At 41.2% G+C, this 15,971-nt stretch overlaps 1 pseudogene; it reads right to left on the reverse strand.

Moving 5' to 3' along the window:
• Positions 1–1,890: 1,890 nt before the first annotated feature.
• Positions 1,891–3,047, reverse strand: LOC143645649 (adiponectin receptor protein 1 pseudogene; annotated as a pseudogene).
• Positions 3,048–15,971: the final 12,924 nt, after the last annotated feature.

The following is a 15,971-nucleotide window of genomic DNA, read 5'->3' on the forward strand; positions in this document are numbered from 1 at the left end:
AATAGACATCCTTGGTTTTTCCCAGTCTTAGCAGGAAAGCTTTCAGTCTTTCACCATTGAGTATGATATTAGCTATGGGTTTTTTATATACGCTCTTTATCATGTTCAGGAAATTTCCTTCTACTCCTGTCTTTCAAAGTGTTGTTATCAAGAAAGGGTGCTGGATTTTGTCAAATGCATTTTCTCTGTTAATCAAGATGATCATGGTATATAATTCTTTTAATGTGCTGTGGGATTCGATTTGCAAGTACTTTATTGAAGATTTTTGCTTCTATTTACATTAGAGGAATTGTTCAGTAATTTTCTTTTCTTTAATACCTTTATCAGGCTTTGGTATTTGGGTGATGCTGGCCTCATATAATGAGTTAAGTAGTAGTCCCTCTTCTTCAATTTTTTGGAAGAGTTTGAGCAGGATTGGTTTAATTCTTCTTGGAAAGATTGGTAGGATTCCTGGGTCAGTTTGAAATTGTTGTGTACCCCAGAAAAGCCATGTTCTTTAATCCTCATTCAATATTTTGATTAAGTTGTTTCCCAGGAGATATTACGCACCCAATTGTGGATGGGATTTTTGATTAGGTGGTTTCTATGGAGATGTGTCTCCACCCATTGAAGGTGGGTCACTTACTGGAGCCCTTTAAGAGGGAACCATTTTGGAAAGAGCTGACGAGACCCAGACGTTTGGAAATGCAGAGCCCAGCAGATGTCACTATGTGCCTTCCTGTGAGATGCTAAGGAAACCAAGAGATGAAACCCAGCCCCAGAGAAGCCAGGTGAGGAACCCCCATAGGAAACAGAGGCTGACAGCAATGGAGCTCAGGAGCAAGGGACCAGCAGATGCCACCCACATGCCTTCCCAGCTGACAGAAGTGCTCTGGATGGCATCAGCCTTTCTTGAATGAAGACAACCTCTTGTTAGTGCCTTTATTTGGACATTTTTGCAGCCTTAGAATTGTTCATTTGCAACTTATTAAATTCCCTTTTTAAAAGCCGTTATAATTCTGGTATATTGCATTCTGGTAGTTTTAACAAACCAGAATAATTCCCCTCTGAAGCCATCTGGTCCTGGGCTTTTCTTTGTTGGGAGATTGTTTTTTTTGTCTTCTGCACTTTCTTAGATTATCATCGTGGGCTTTACATCAAGATACATAGCAATGATAGCAAGTTTCTTTTTAAAGCTTAGTATGAAATATCTTTTCATATTTTAATGTTACATTACTCTGCCAAGGAAAAAAAAACTAAAATCCAAGTTATTTGAAGCCTAGACATACTTCCATGATTAGCTGGGCTCTGTGAAAGTTGGTGGCTTTGTTTTTCTGCTATAATCAGATCTAGGCCCTAGAAAGATGGAACCAGGTTATAATTGTTTTTGAAAAGTGTGCTACAAAAATGGATGGCCTGGTTATAAGCCGTGTTACAAAGTAAGATGGGGTAAGGAAGGGACATTTTCTTTCAGAAGTAGAATTTTTTTCTCAAAAATCATTCCACCATTTTTTTTCTCAAAATGGTTTGATGAGGGAGTAAAATCTCAGCATGAGTCCAAAGTACTGTCTCTTTGAGATGATAGTAGTTGTCTTACCTGAGAGGAGGATGGCCAGGTTGGACTATCCCCTACCTCCCCAGCTAGGGAAATGGAAATGGAAAGTTTATTGCCCTGTGAGTATGAAAGTGGGCATAGTGGTAAAGAATTCTCTAAGAGTTTCTTTTAGAAACAGACAACTCAGACTCTTCCTCTCACTTCAGCAAAGAAGTCATTTTTCCAAACATTTTTATTGTTAAATATAACATATATATACAAAGAAAAGAAAGAAAAAGCAATGATTTTCAAAGAGCAAAGAAGTTATTTTAAAAAGCACTTGGGAAGCGCCTCTGCCACCCCTCTGGAGGGAAGACTCAGAGAAGGGAGTCATCAGTACAGCCACCTTCTAGGCCATATCGGAATCTCTGAAGATTGGAGACCCTGTAGAAGTGTCCAAAGGCAGTTGCCACCACCTGGACATGGAAAATCTGATGCGACTAGAACCATATGTCACACTTTCCAGGAAAGAAGCACACGGGAATTCGAGCAGCATAAAGGGCAGCTCTGGTGATGTACGTCACAGCCAGGAGGAAGAACCAGCCCAGCTGACCCTCCATGGCGGACTGGACAAAGCCCTCAGTGATAGCGAAGTGCATGGCGGGCACAACACCACATGAGCCAACTCCCAGGGACACTCCTGCTGTTGTGTGCCGCTACCCAGGAGTGGCAAACTGTACCACAGGGAGGCAGAAGTCCCAGGACACAGACGATGGAGAAGTAGATGAGCCATGGCTGTGGGGAGCAGTAGAAGGAGCAGTAGCACCAGGGGACAGAGCTCCGCATAATCAGCAGAGCAATCTCTGAGTAGTCCAGTTTGGAAAAAGCCTGAGAGATTGTCTCTGAATGACAACAGATAGTATGAAAGAGCCAGGAGAAACTGAGGCAGAGCACTGCACCAGAAAGAACATTCCAAAAACAACTTTCTCCTGTAGAGGAGCATGAAGTACATATTTGGTCTCAGCATGGTCAAGATTCCCAAAAAGAGAAACAGCACAAAACCAAGCAGATAGTCCAGTTGTTGCCAGTTTCTGTATGGATGCAGAAGATGCTCTGGAAGCAAGCCCAAAAGGAGGGCATGGGTGATCTGTGGCCATGTCACAGGTGGTCATTGCCCTTTAACCAGTCAGGGAGCACATCATATGGGATGGCCCTTCAACATCCCTCCCAGACCTTATATACAAGCTCCTCCATCTTCTCCATGGCATGATGGGCTTGTAGGGGAAGTGCCAGTACTTGTACCTCCTCCTCTTCTTCCTGGGGCACTGGGCATGTTTGCTCTTCTTCAGCTTGGTTGGGTTGATGATTACCATTCTCTTCTCTACCATGCCCTTCTCTTCTAGCAGGGGTCCCAGTTAGGCGAGTTCCACCATGCTAGTTTCCCTGTTACTGGTGGGAGCCCCTTTGCCCCGTGCCACCACAGATCCTTTGTGGGAAGATATCCGGCTGGAACCTCAGTGCGCTGCAGCTTCATCTTGGGGAAAGGTTGGGATGTCTCAGCACCAGGGGACAAGAGCTCTCCCTGTGATGATAGACATGCAGAGCATGTCTGGGGTGGGGGTGGGGGGGCAGGAATTGCTGGCACTGTGTCCTGCAGCACTGGAGGTAGCCTGAGGCTGAACAATCCTGGATCTTCAGCACCCGCCCCTATAGGGAGGTTTTTGATGACTGATTCAATCTCTTTAGTTGCAATTAGTCTGTTAAGGTCTTCTCTCTCTTCTAGAGCCAGTGGAGGTTGTTCTTGTGTTTCTAAGAATTTGTTCATTTCATCTAGACTGTATAATCTGTTGGCATACATTTGTTCATACTTCCTAAAACTCATACTTATAATGCTTTTTTATTTCTGTGGGGTCAGTAGTAATGGCCCCCCTCTCATTTCTGATTTTATTTATTTGCTTCTTCTCTGCTTTTTCTTTGTCAGTCTAGCTAAGGACTTGTCAATTTTATTGACCTTCTTAAAGAATCAACTTTTAGTTTTGTTGATTCTTTCTACTGTATTTTATTTTCAAATTCACCTATTTCTGCTCTAATATTTATTATTCCTTTCCTTCTGCTTGCTTTAGGATTAGTTTGCCATCTTTTTCTTTTTCCTAGCTCTTTCAGGTGTGCAGTAGGTCTTTGATTTTAGCTCTTTCTTCTTTTTTAATGTACACTTTTCAGTCTATGCCTTTGCTGCATCCCATAAGTTTTGATATGTCATATTCTTGTTTTCATCTGTCTTGAGATATTTACTGATTTTTCTTGCAGTTTTTTCTTTGAACCACTGATCGTTTAAGACTGTGTTATTTAACCTCCATATATTTGTGAATTTTCTGGTTCTCCAGCTGTCATCATTTTCCAGCTTCATTTCCATTATGGTCAGAGAGAGTGCTTTCTATTATTTCCATCATTTAAAATTCATTGAGACTTGTTTTGTGACACATGTGGCCTGTACTGGAGAATGATCCATGAGCACTTGCGAAGAATATATGTCCTGCTGTTTTGGAGTTCAATGTTCTGTATATGTCTGTTAGGTCTTGTCCATTTATCATATTATTCAAGTTCTCTGTTTCCTTATTGATCCCATATAGATAGTCTATTTATTGATGAAAGTGGTGTATTGAAGCTGCCAACTATTATTGTAGTGATCTCTATTTCTTCCTTTAGTTTTGCCAGTGTTTGTCCCATGTATTTTGGGGACCCTGGTTAGGTTCATTAATGTTTATGATTGTAATTTCTTCTTGGTGGGTTGTTCCTTCTTATTACCAGATAGTTTTCTTCTTTGTCCCATTTAACAGTTTTGCATTTACAGTTTATTTTGTATGATGTTATTTTAACTACTCCCAGCTCTTTTTTTTTGGAACCTATTTGCATGGAACAACTTGTTCCAATCTTTCACTTTCAATCCATTTGTGTCTTGGGTCTAAGGCGTGTCTCTTGTAAACAGCATATAGATGGATCATATTTTTAAAATCCAGTCTGCCAATCTGTGTCTTCTGGTGGGGAGTTTAATTCATTAAACGTCAACAATATTATTGTATAAACAGTATTAATTCAACTATCTATCATTTGGTTTTTATGAGGTATATCTTATTTTTATCTCTCTTTTTACCCTCTTAGCTACCCTTACAGATAATCTTCACTTGTACACCTCCAAACCTTTTTCCTGCCTTGTCCTTCCAGCCTGCAGAGCTCCCTTTAGTATTTCTTGTAGTGCATGTCTCTTGCAGTGCACATTGATGAACTCTCTCAGTTTTTGTTTATCTGTGAATGTTTTAAACCCTCCCTTCATTTTTTAAGACATTTTTATTGTGAAATAGAACATATATGCAGAAAAGTGATACATTTCAAAGTGCAGTTTAACAAGTAGTTATAGAGCAACTTTCAAAGTATGCTATGGGGTACAGTTCCACAATTTCAGGTATTTCCTTCTCGCTGTTCTATTACACTTGTCAGTAACAAGAAATAATATGAATATAGTGATTCAGTAGTTGCAATCATTTGTTAAATCCTATCTTCTCTGTTACAACTCCTCCCTTTCATTTGATCATTCTCTCAATCTTCAGGATATTTGGGCGATGACTGTTCTAACTTCTTCCTGTTGAAAAGGGCTGTCGACATTATGGGGTTGGAGGATGCAACTAGTTGATGTTCTTGGAGAGACTGGTGCCTCTGCGTCCTGGAGCTTATCTGGTATAGGAACAATCTGGAAGTCTAAGCTACTGTAAAACAAACTTAGTGAGTGAAACTTGCATAGAGCCTCAGATAGAATGGATACATTTTAGGGTCTTGGTAAACTGTGGCAATTAGCAATATCTAGCTGAAGCCTGCATAAGCAAAACCTCCAGAATAGCCTTTGGATTCTATTTGAAATCTCTTAGCCACTGATAACTTAGTTTGTTGCATTTATTTTCCCCTTTTGGTCAAGGGGCATTGTTGATCCCAAGACTCCAGGGCCAGGCTCATCCTTGGGAGTCATGTCCCAAGTTGCCAGCGAGACTTACACCCCTGTTTTCTCTCATTTTTGAAGGGCAGTTTTGCAGAATAAAGAATTCCTAGCTGGCCATTTTTCTCATTCAGGACCTAAAATATATCATACCACTGCCTTTAGCCCGCATGGTTTCTGATGAGAAACTGGCACTTAGCCTTATTGCACTTCACTTGTATGTGACGAATCACTTTTCTATTGTTGCATTCAGGATTCTCTCTCCATCTTTGGCATTGGACATTTGGATTGGTATATGTTCCAGAGTAGGTGTATTAGGATTTATTCCATTTGGAGTATATTGTACTTCTTGAACATGTATAGTTATGTCCTTCATAAGAGTTGGGAATTTTTCAGCCATTATTTCTTCAAAGATTTTTTTTGCCCTTTTCTCCCCTTTTGTCTTTCTAGGACACCCATGATATATATGTCTGAGTGCTTCCTGCCCTCATTCAAATACCTGAGACCCTGCTCACTTTTTTCCATTCTTTTTTCTATCTGTTCTTCTCTCTGTAAGATTTTAACTGTTCTACCTTGCTGATTCTTTCTTCTGCCTGTTCAAATCTGCTGTCATATACCTTTAGTGTATTTTTTTCTAGTGTATTTTTAATCTCTTCTATTGTGCCTTTTGTCCCCCAAATTTCGTTATATTTCTTTGTGCCCACACAGTGTCTTCCTAATATCCTTTTCTTCTTTAGCCGTACTTCCCTTCATCTCTTTGAATTGATGTAGAAGATGTTTGACTATTTTTAATTAGTTGTTCCAAATTCTGTGTCTCCTCTGAAATTTTAACTTGTTCTTTTGACTGAGTCACAATTTCCTATTTCTTTCTTTCTTAGTATGGCTTTTTTTTTCCCCTGACATCTAGGCATCTTAGTCTCTTGATGAGTTTACTCTGGAGGTAAGCTTCTCTCTTTTGCCTTGGGTTTTCCTGTGATTGGCTTTATGCTAAGTTATTTCTTTGACATTTTGTTCAACTTATTCTAGACATTTAGAATTCCCTGTGTTTAACTGATCAGATTTTTTCAGCTTTTTCCCTCTGTTTCTTGCCCTAGATATACAGTACAATTTTGGAGATTGCACCTTGTGCAACTGTTGCACCCCCAGGGAATGCTTCCTTTCCCCTCTTCCTTCTCTTGGAATTTGATCTCTTCTATTAGCTTTCTCTTCTTTTTTATATAATTTAATTTAATTTTTTAACATTTTTATTGTGAAATATATATAGAAAAGTGATAAACTTCAAAGTACAGTTTAACAAATAATTATACAGCAAAATTAAATTTCAAAGTATAGTATGGGTTACAGTTCTACAATCTCAGTTCTATAATTTATATAGATATAAATATCTATATAATGATTCAATAGTCACAATCCTTTGTTAACTTCTAACTTCTCTGTTACAACTCCTCTGTCTCATTTGATCACTTGATCATTTAATCATTCTCATTTGATCATTTGATCATTCTCTCAATCTTCAGGGATATTTGGGCAATGACCATTCTAACTTCTTCATGTTGAAAAGGAGTGTCGACATTATGAGAAAGGGGAGTGTAGCTGGTTAATGTTCTAGGAGAACTGGTACCTTTAAGTTTCAGGGCTTATGTGGCATCAGAACAACCTGGAGGTTTTAAGTTTAAGTTTCTGAAAAATAAACTTAATAAGTAAAAATTTTATAGAGCCTTGGATAAAGCCCTGGGTTTTCTTTAGGGTTTTTAGGAGTACTACTGGTTGGGGGTTAGCATATCTGTTGGCAGTTTGTGATATCTGGCTGAAGCTTGCAGAAGAGTGACCCCCAGAATGACTGCTTGACTCTATTTGAAATCTCTTAGCCACTGATACCTTATTTTGATATGTTTCTTTTCCCCGTTTTGGTCAAGCATGTATTGTTGATGTCACAATATCAGGGCCAGGCTCATCTCTGGGAGTCATGTCCTACATTGGCAGGGAGACTTATATCCCTGAAAATCAAGTCCCATGCAGTGGTTGGGGTGGGGCAGGAGGGGAGGGTAATGAGCTTATTTGCAGAGTTTGGCTTTAGAGAGAGGCCACATCTGAGCAACAAAAGCGGTTCTGTGGGGATGATTCTTAGGCATGTTTGTAAGTTGGCTTAGCTTACCCTTTTACAGAAATAAGTTTCATAAGGGCCAGCCTCAAGATTGAGGGATTGTCTTATTAAAGATATTGAAAGAATATCAGGAATTTCCCAGGTGGGGAAGCTTAATAGTTCCATATTTTTTCAATAGTCCCTCAATGGATTTTGCAAATACTTTTATATCATCTGCCTAAAATACTTTGGACTGTATCATGGTATTATATTAAGCTATACAGAATCATCAGCTCTCATTCCCTATTATAGTCTCCATGTATTTATGCTATTTAAATAAATTGGTTAGACAGGTTAAGTTAGATAGTGTGAAACAGAAAATTTAAATTTTGGACAAAATAAATATCTGTTCCTTTAGTCTCACACAGAAGTTGAAATTTTAAAATATGGACAATATTATCCTTTACCCCATATTCTGTTTTACTTTAATCTAACCAGATCACCTTCATTCATATCTCTAATTGAAGTCTGACCTCTTGTTCACCTTTTTTAATAGTTGTGTATGGAGTGATGTTGATTTTCAGGGCTGTAGAATTCTATCTCTGAGTCTTAGGTGTTATACAGGTACCTACAGATCAGGGAATAACCAAGTTATACACAAAGAGCACAGCATCTCAGAATTTAGAAATGACATTTAAAACTCAGGAATAGATATGACTGCTGTACGAGCTAACAGTCTAGGCCTTAGTTTTCTTATAGCATTTTCTAAAAGAGACCATACAATACTTGTCCTTTTGTTTCTGGCTTATTTTGCTCAACATAATGTCCTCAGGTTCATTTATCCTGTTGCCTGCCTCACAACTTCATTCCTTTCTGTAGCCACACAAAGTTCCATCATACGTAAACATCACCGCTCACCCTTTCAATCCTCAGTTGATAGATCCTCTGGCCACCTCCATCACTGGCTATCATGAATAGTGCCACCAAACACACCAGTGTGCAAATCTCTATTCACCTTCATGCTTTCAGTTCTTCCAAGCATTTTCTTAGTAATGGGGCTGCCTAATCATATGGCAACTTTCTAATTAGCCTCCTGTGGATCCACTACATTACCCTCCAGAAGGGCTGAACCATTATTCTTCCCTCCCAACAGGGAATAGGTATACCGCTCTCTCCACATTCTTCTACTTGCTTTTCATGTGCCTCTCTAGTTTTTAACACTCCTTTCATTGCCTCTAGTGCTTTTTGCTTAGAGGGAAAATTCTTGGAAGAGGGTCACCCCAGAAAGGACTTTCCTAAGTCAGTATTTCTCTGTCAAAACAGGGCCAGGGAACCACAAAGAGGACACAGATTGGTTCCAAAGTGTGCTGAGGAAGAGACTTGTAAGGATGTCATACTTTTCTTTGATGGCTCCCTGAATCTGTGCTTTCCTGGCCTGTCCAGGAGATAGTAGCCAGATAGCTCGCTTCAGCAAACTGTTCCAGGAAGTCTGCGGGATCAGTATTCAGCTGTGCCCCCACACCCCCATTCTTAGGGAAGAGGAATTTTATTCCCAATTAGGGACTGGATCCCAGGATGCCCTGCCATGCCATGGGGGATGGGCACCAGTCTCCACGTCATGGAGAGATCTACTCACAGATCTGCACCACAGGTTATGGGTCCCCTCCTTCTGTGCTTCCCTGGCTGCTGTACCAGGTTCTTCTGGTCTCTAGAGCTTCTAAACAGTTGTCTCAGAACCTTCCTCGCTGTTTGCTAGCTGCCCTGGGGGACAAACTGAGTCTTGAAGCTCCCTACAATACCATCTTACCTGGTAACTCCCTCTGTTTTGCTTTTTACTTTACTTTTACATTTTTGTTTCTTTCTTTATTTCTAGATGCTTCCATGAAGATAATTGCATCTTATTTCTGTTTTTATTTTTATCTTTTTTCTCATTTTCTCTCCCCTGATTAGCAAAAATATAGAAAATATATAAAATTTATGATTTTATTAATTGAATGAGCTCCTTGTTCTTAATTTCCAGTTAAGATGAACAGACCATTTTTATAGTATTATCTTTTAAAATTAGATTGACTCAGTTTATGTATTTTTTTTAATTAGCAAATTCAATTCAGTAGTACGTTAAAAGATATCATGACCGAGACTTAGGGTTTATCTTAGGAACGGCAGTACATCTTCAACTTTAGAAAAATCTACCAATTTGCCTCACTTCTTTACTAGAGTTAATGAGGAAGACTGCACATAATTATTTCTACAGAGAACAAAAACACTTCTGAAATATTCAACACACATGCTTTCATGATAAAAAAAAAAACAAACTCCTAGCATAGCAAATTAGGTTCTTTCTCAATATGATAAAGGGTATCAGAATGGTAGTCAACATACTTGATAATGAAATGAAAAGAAACAGTGCACTATTATTGCTTTATTCACCATTTTAGTGTTGGTTCTAGGTAAGACTATGGTACAGGGGGAAATGGTATTAATATTGGAAGAAAAGGACAAAACTGAGACTATTTGAAGACAACATGCACATTTACCTAGGAAAACCTTACAGGAATCGATTGACAAGCCAATAGAGAGTAACAGTATAGCCAGACCTAAGATCAACATACAAAAATTAATAGCTCAATTACATACCAGCAAAACCAATTAGAAAATGAACTGAAAGATGAACTCATCCTTTAAACAACAAACCCCATAAAATATCTATCTAGAAACCTAATAAAAATGTGTCAGACTATATAAAGAAAGCTATCAAAGTTTACTGAACAGACTTCACTAATAATTTGATTTGTCAATTCTCCCATTAATGAATTGGAATTCAGTGGAATTCCAATCACAATCTCGGTAAGACTGTTGAAAGTATATGACAATTCTCACTTGCCATGCTGGAGACCTGGGTTCGATTCCCAGTGCCTGCCCATGAAAAAAAAAAAAGTATATGACAAGATCATTATCTTCCTTTAGAAAAGAGGTTGTCAGAGATAGCCAATAAAATGTGATAAAAGAAAAACAATGAGGCCTAACTTCCTTATCTGATATCCAAATATCTTATACAATTATAACTTTTAAATCATGTTGAACTGCTATAGAAATGGCCAAGGAATAGAGAAATAAACACTTGCATATATGGAAAAAGTTTATTATGAAGTTGGCTTCTAAAATTCAGTGGCAATATAATGAAATATTCAATAAATGATGAGGTGGGCAACTAACTAACTATATGAAGGAAAAAAAACAACTTATATCCCACCACATAATTGAAAATAAATGACAGGTCCTGCCCCAATTAAGATGGCAGAGTGAGATGCTTCAGGGTTTCATTCCCCAATAGACGCTTTGAACAACCAACAAGAACTGGCAGACACCTCTTTCTCAAAGCTCCAGAAAACAGACTGCTGTAACAGGGTTAGAAATGAATCAAGGAAAAGGCCACTAAAAAGTGGTAAGCTTTCCCGGTGCCCTGGCTGACCTCTCCACCACCTTTCACAGGTACCGCATGAAACCAGTCATGCTCCACGGCAGGTCCCTAGACCTGCTACCAGAGGAAGCAGAGTAACCCTCCTCGCCTATGGGAATTTATATGTCTGCCCCAATCCACCTGGTGGTGTCCTGAAAACTCACTGTCCCAGAACTTGCCCTGGGTGCAAAAGACAGCTCTCAGAGCTCTCCTACAGAACATTGTGGGAAAGCAGTCAAAGGACTGCCTGGAGCAAGGGATTGCGGGTGGAAGGACATCCATGCAGTGCAGTACTTGGGACCATGAGGAGAAAGGGGGACATTGTTTTCTCTTTTTTTGTTAGCTCCCAGCATTTCAGAAAAGTTCTGTCATAACACCAGCTGGATACAAGCTTAAGGAACAGGTGCCTCAAGTCTAAATTCCAGTGATAACACCTTAAAATATCAAAACATCCAGGTTTCAACAAAATATGGCAAGATACACAAAGAAATGGGGAGCCATGGCCCAGGCAAAGGAGAAAATTAAAGCATTAAAAACCATCAATGAGGAGGATCAGATCCAGGACATTCCAGACAAAAATATTTTAAAGATGGTCCTAAAAATGCTCAAAGAACTAAAGGAAAACATGGAAAAGGAACTAAAGGAAATCAGGAAAATGACATATGATCATAAAGATAATCTCAATAGAGAGATGGAAATTATGAAAAGGAACCATATAGAACTGAATAACAGAAATTTAAAATTCCCTAGAGGGATTCAATAGCAAATTGGAGCTTGCAGATAAAAGATTCAGTGAAGCTGAAGATAAGACAACTGCAATCATTCAGTCAGAGGAGCAGAAAGAAGAAAGAATGAAGAAAAATGAACAGAGCCTGAGGAACCTGTGGGACACCATCAAATGTATCAATACACACACTGTGGGAGTCCCAGAAGGAGAAGGAAGAGCGAAAGGGACAGAGAGAACATCCAAAGAAATAGTGGATGAAAACTTCCCCAATTTAATGAAAGACATGAATATACACATCGAAGGTGCCCAATGAACTCCAAATAGGCCCACCTGACTTGTGCTGGTTTGAAGCTGTTATGTACCCCAGAAAAGGCCATGTTCTTTTAATCCATTCCAGTGGGGGCAGACCTATTGCAGGTGTGACCTTTCGATTAGGTTGTTTCCATGGAGATGTGGCCCACCCAATTCAAAGTGGGTATGCTGGTTTCAAACTGTTGTGGACCTCAGACAAGCCATGTTCTTTCATCCTCATTCAATATCGTTGGGTGGGATCTTTTCTATTAGATTGTTTCCATGGAGATGTGACCCATCCAATTGTGGGTAGGACCTTTTGGTTAGGTGGTTTCCATGGAAATGTGTCTCCACCCATTCAAGGTGGGGTTGCTTACTGAAGCCCTTTAAGAGAAAACCATTTTGGAAAAAGCCAACATGAAACCCAGATGTTTGGAGATGCAGAAAGTGCTCCTGTGGAAGCTGTTAGAAACAAGAAGCCAAAGACCCCAGCAGATGCCAGCCATGTGCCTTCCCAGTGACAGAGGTGTTCTGGACACATTGGCCTTTCTTGAGTTAAGGTATCTTTTCTTGGATGCCGTAGTTTGGACATTTCTATGACCTTAGAACTGTAAACTTGCAACTTAATAAATTCCCTTTTAAAAAGCCAACCCATTTCTGGCATATTGCACTCTGGCAGGTTTAGCAAATCAAAACACTGCCACATATTATAATCAAATTGTCAAATGCTAAAGATAGAGAATTCTGAAAGAGGCAAGAGGGAAGCAACATGCAACATATAAAGGAGTCTCAATAAGATTAAGTTCCAATTTCCTCCTTGGAAACTGTGGAGGCAAGAAAACATTAGAATGACATGTTTAAAGTGCTGAAAGCAAAAAATTGCCAACCAAGAATTCTGTAAGTGGCAAAACTGCCTTTCAAAAAAGATATTCCCAGATAAACAAAAGCTGAGGAAATTCATCCCCACCAGACCTTCCCAACAAGCAATGCTAAAGAGAGTCCCACAGGTTGAATGAAAAGGACAATAGACAATAGATCGAAGCTGCTTGAAGAAATAAATATCTCTGGTGAGGGCAATGATATTGGTAAATATAAACACTAGTACTACTGTATTTTCCATTTCTAATTCCACTTTTTTACTTCGTATAGGATCTAAAAGGCAAATGCATAAAATGTAATGATAAATAATTTTTTTTTAAGTAAAAAAAAATGATTTTTTACTTACAATGTATAAACATTAATTTGTGCAAGAACTACATCAAGGTGGGGGGACAGAGGGGTATAGGAGCATAGTTTGTATATGCTACTGAAGTGAATTTGGTACCAAAGTAAACAAACTTGCTATAGATTTAGGATGTTAAATTTAACTCCCAAGGTAACCAGAAAGATAGTATAAAGAATATCCAAGTTCGCAGAGACAGAAATAAGAATGCACGTTGTTAGGGGCAGGGGGCAGGCAGGGGAAGGGAGAATTAATGCATAATGGGTGTAGGATTTCTGTTTGATACGAGAAAGTTTTAGTAATGGAGTGGTAGAGGATACAATATTGTGATTATAATAATCCCATTGAACAATGTGCATGGGAGTGGTTGAGATGGGAAAGTTTATGTTGTGTATATGTTAGCACAACTTAAAAAAAGAACAGCTAAAGAGACAATGGTAATTAAATGCAATACATGCTCCTGGACAGGATGTAACGAGGGAGGATAAAGGTTTAAAGGTACATTGTAGAGAGCCGCTTTCCGGGTTTGGCCTAGTGGACACGCTGCAGCCTGCTCTAGAGTTCCCCCCGCCCATCGAGTGAGCCAAGATGGCGCTCACATCCTGCTTTTGCAAATGACGCACACGCCCACCAACCCTATCTTCCAATCACCTCTGTATACGTGGCACTAACCTATTGGGTTTGGGCACAGTATATAAGAGGTTACCCGGACGGGGTGGGCGGAGACGACCCACAGGGAGCCGTGCCTGACGGCCGCATAGAGGTTGCTCCCCCGCGGGGCATCTTGTCCCGCGCGGAACCTGTAACAGAGAATGCAAGCTTAACTCCAGTAAAGGTCTGTGCTTACAACTGCTACGTGTCTTGGATCTGTGTTTCTCACCAGCGCGGATTTGTCTGCGTCTCTCTGTCTCTCCTCATTGTCTCACCCGCCGGCCGGGGGCTTGACGCTGAGCGAGAAGTCGCGGACAAGTGGTGGCCCGTACGGGGAACCCTTCTGCTGCCTTTCCCCGAGCTGGTGAGGACGTGCTTCTTGAGTTTGCAGCGGACTTCCCGCGCTTGATCACCGCGAGAAGGTGAGTACTTCTTATTACGTGAGAGTTAAGGGCTGTGGGCGTTCAGGTAGCCCCAGTGAATCGGGAGAGCTCCCCGATTGATTAAAGTACAGTGCCGACTGCAAGCATGGGGCAGTCAGGAAGTTCACCTTTGTTAGCTCCTTTAAAGACCCTTTTGAAGCAGTGGGGTGTCTCGGTTAGGAAGAGTTCCCTCCTGCGGTTCTTAGACGATGTTGCTGCTTTTGCACCTTGGTTCGCCCACTCCGGGAGCCTTAGTCTGCCTTCTTGGTTAAAACTTGGTAATGACATAGAACGGGCGCGCCGGACGGGCCTTTGTATGGACCCGATCCTAGTCCCTATCTGGGAAACCGTCCGTGCTTGCCCTGAGGCGGAGAATGCTGCAGGCCTAAGTCCGTCTCCCGCCCTGCTACAGGCACGGCGCGCGCTCCAAGAAACTCAGTCAGCTTCGTCTGCGGACGGCTCCTGTAAGGGCAAGCCGCCGGAGTCAAACGCCAGTTCAGACACCTCTGACTCTGAGTCAGATGGTGATGAGACCGAGGGTGCAGACGCGCCTCCGCTGATCGATTGGGGGAGGCCCCCTGTCTCACCCACGCAGCCTTCCGCTCCGCCAGCGCCTGCTGCAGGGGCGCGGCGGTTTCCGGTGAATGGTTTTGGTGATCTCGCCAAAAACCCTCACCACGGGCTCCCTCTGGTGGCCGAATCAGGTAATTACAGTGGCTGCTCTCCAACTTCTAAGCGCTTGTTAAAAGGAATGGGATATGTCCCTGGCAAAGGCTTAGGAGCCTCATTGCACGGGCGCGCAAGGCCTATACAAGCTGTCTCCAATTCTGACAGACGAGGCCTGGGTTTTTCCTAGGGGCCACTGAGGAGAGATTCCCACCCACACCTATAAAACTAAAATGGAAGACCAGTACCCCGGTGTGGGTGCCTCAGTGGCCCTTACCAAAAGAAAAACTGTTAGCATTGCATACTCTAGTGTCTATACAGCTAAAAGAGAGCCATATCATTCCCTCCACATCGCCTTGGAACACACCCGTATTTGTCATAAAGAAAAAATCAGGCAGATGGAGATTGTTACATGATTTAAGAGCCGTTAATAATTGCATGGAGTCCTTAGGACCTGTTCAGATGGGGTTGCCCCTTCTTTCAGCTCTGCCAGAGTATTGGCCTATTTTCATCTTAGACATCAAAGACTTACTAAAGAAACAGAAAGGGGGAATAGGTCACGGCCTGTCCCCAAAGGCTCAACTGTCTATAGCCTTGTTTACGTACAATTTTTTAAATGAAAATTCACTAGGAATGACACCTGCTCTTCAGCACACTACTCCGAGTCCTCCACATAGAGGTCTAGTCCGTTGGAAGGATGTCCTGTCAGGACAATGGCAAGGCCCTGACCCAGTGCTCAGCTGGGCCAGAGGCTCTGTTTGTGTTTTTCCCCAGGAGCCAGGACGTCAACCAGTGTGGGTTCCGGAAAGACTGGTGAGAACCGTGACATCGCCCGAGGAGGCCACGGAGCTGTTGCCTAAAAAACCAACAAGCCTTCAACCTGAACCATCAGATCAGGCCTCCAACTCTGCTGATGACGGCGGCGACTGACGAGATGGCAACGAAAACGCC

The sequence above is a fragment of the Tamandua tetradactyla genome, chromosome 9, assembly GCF_023851605.1.
Source record: "Tamandua tetradactyla isolate mTamTet1 chromosome 9, mTamTet1.pri, whole genome shotgun sequence".
Lineage (NCBI taxonomy): Eukaryota > Metazoa > Chordata > Mammalia > Pilosa > Myrmecophagidae > Tamandua > Tamandua tetradactyla.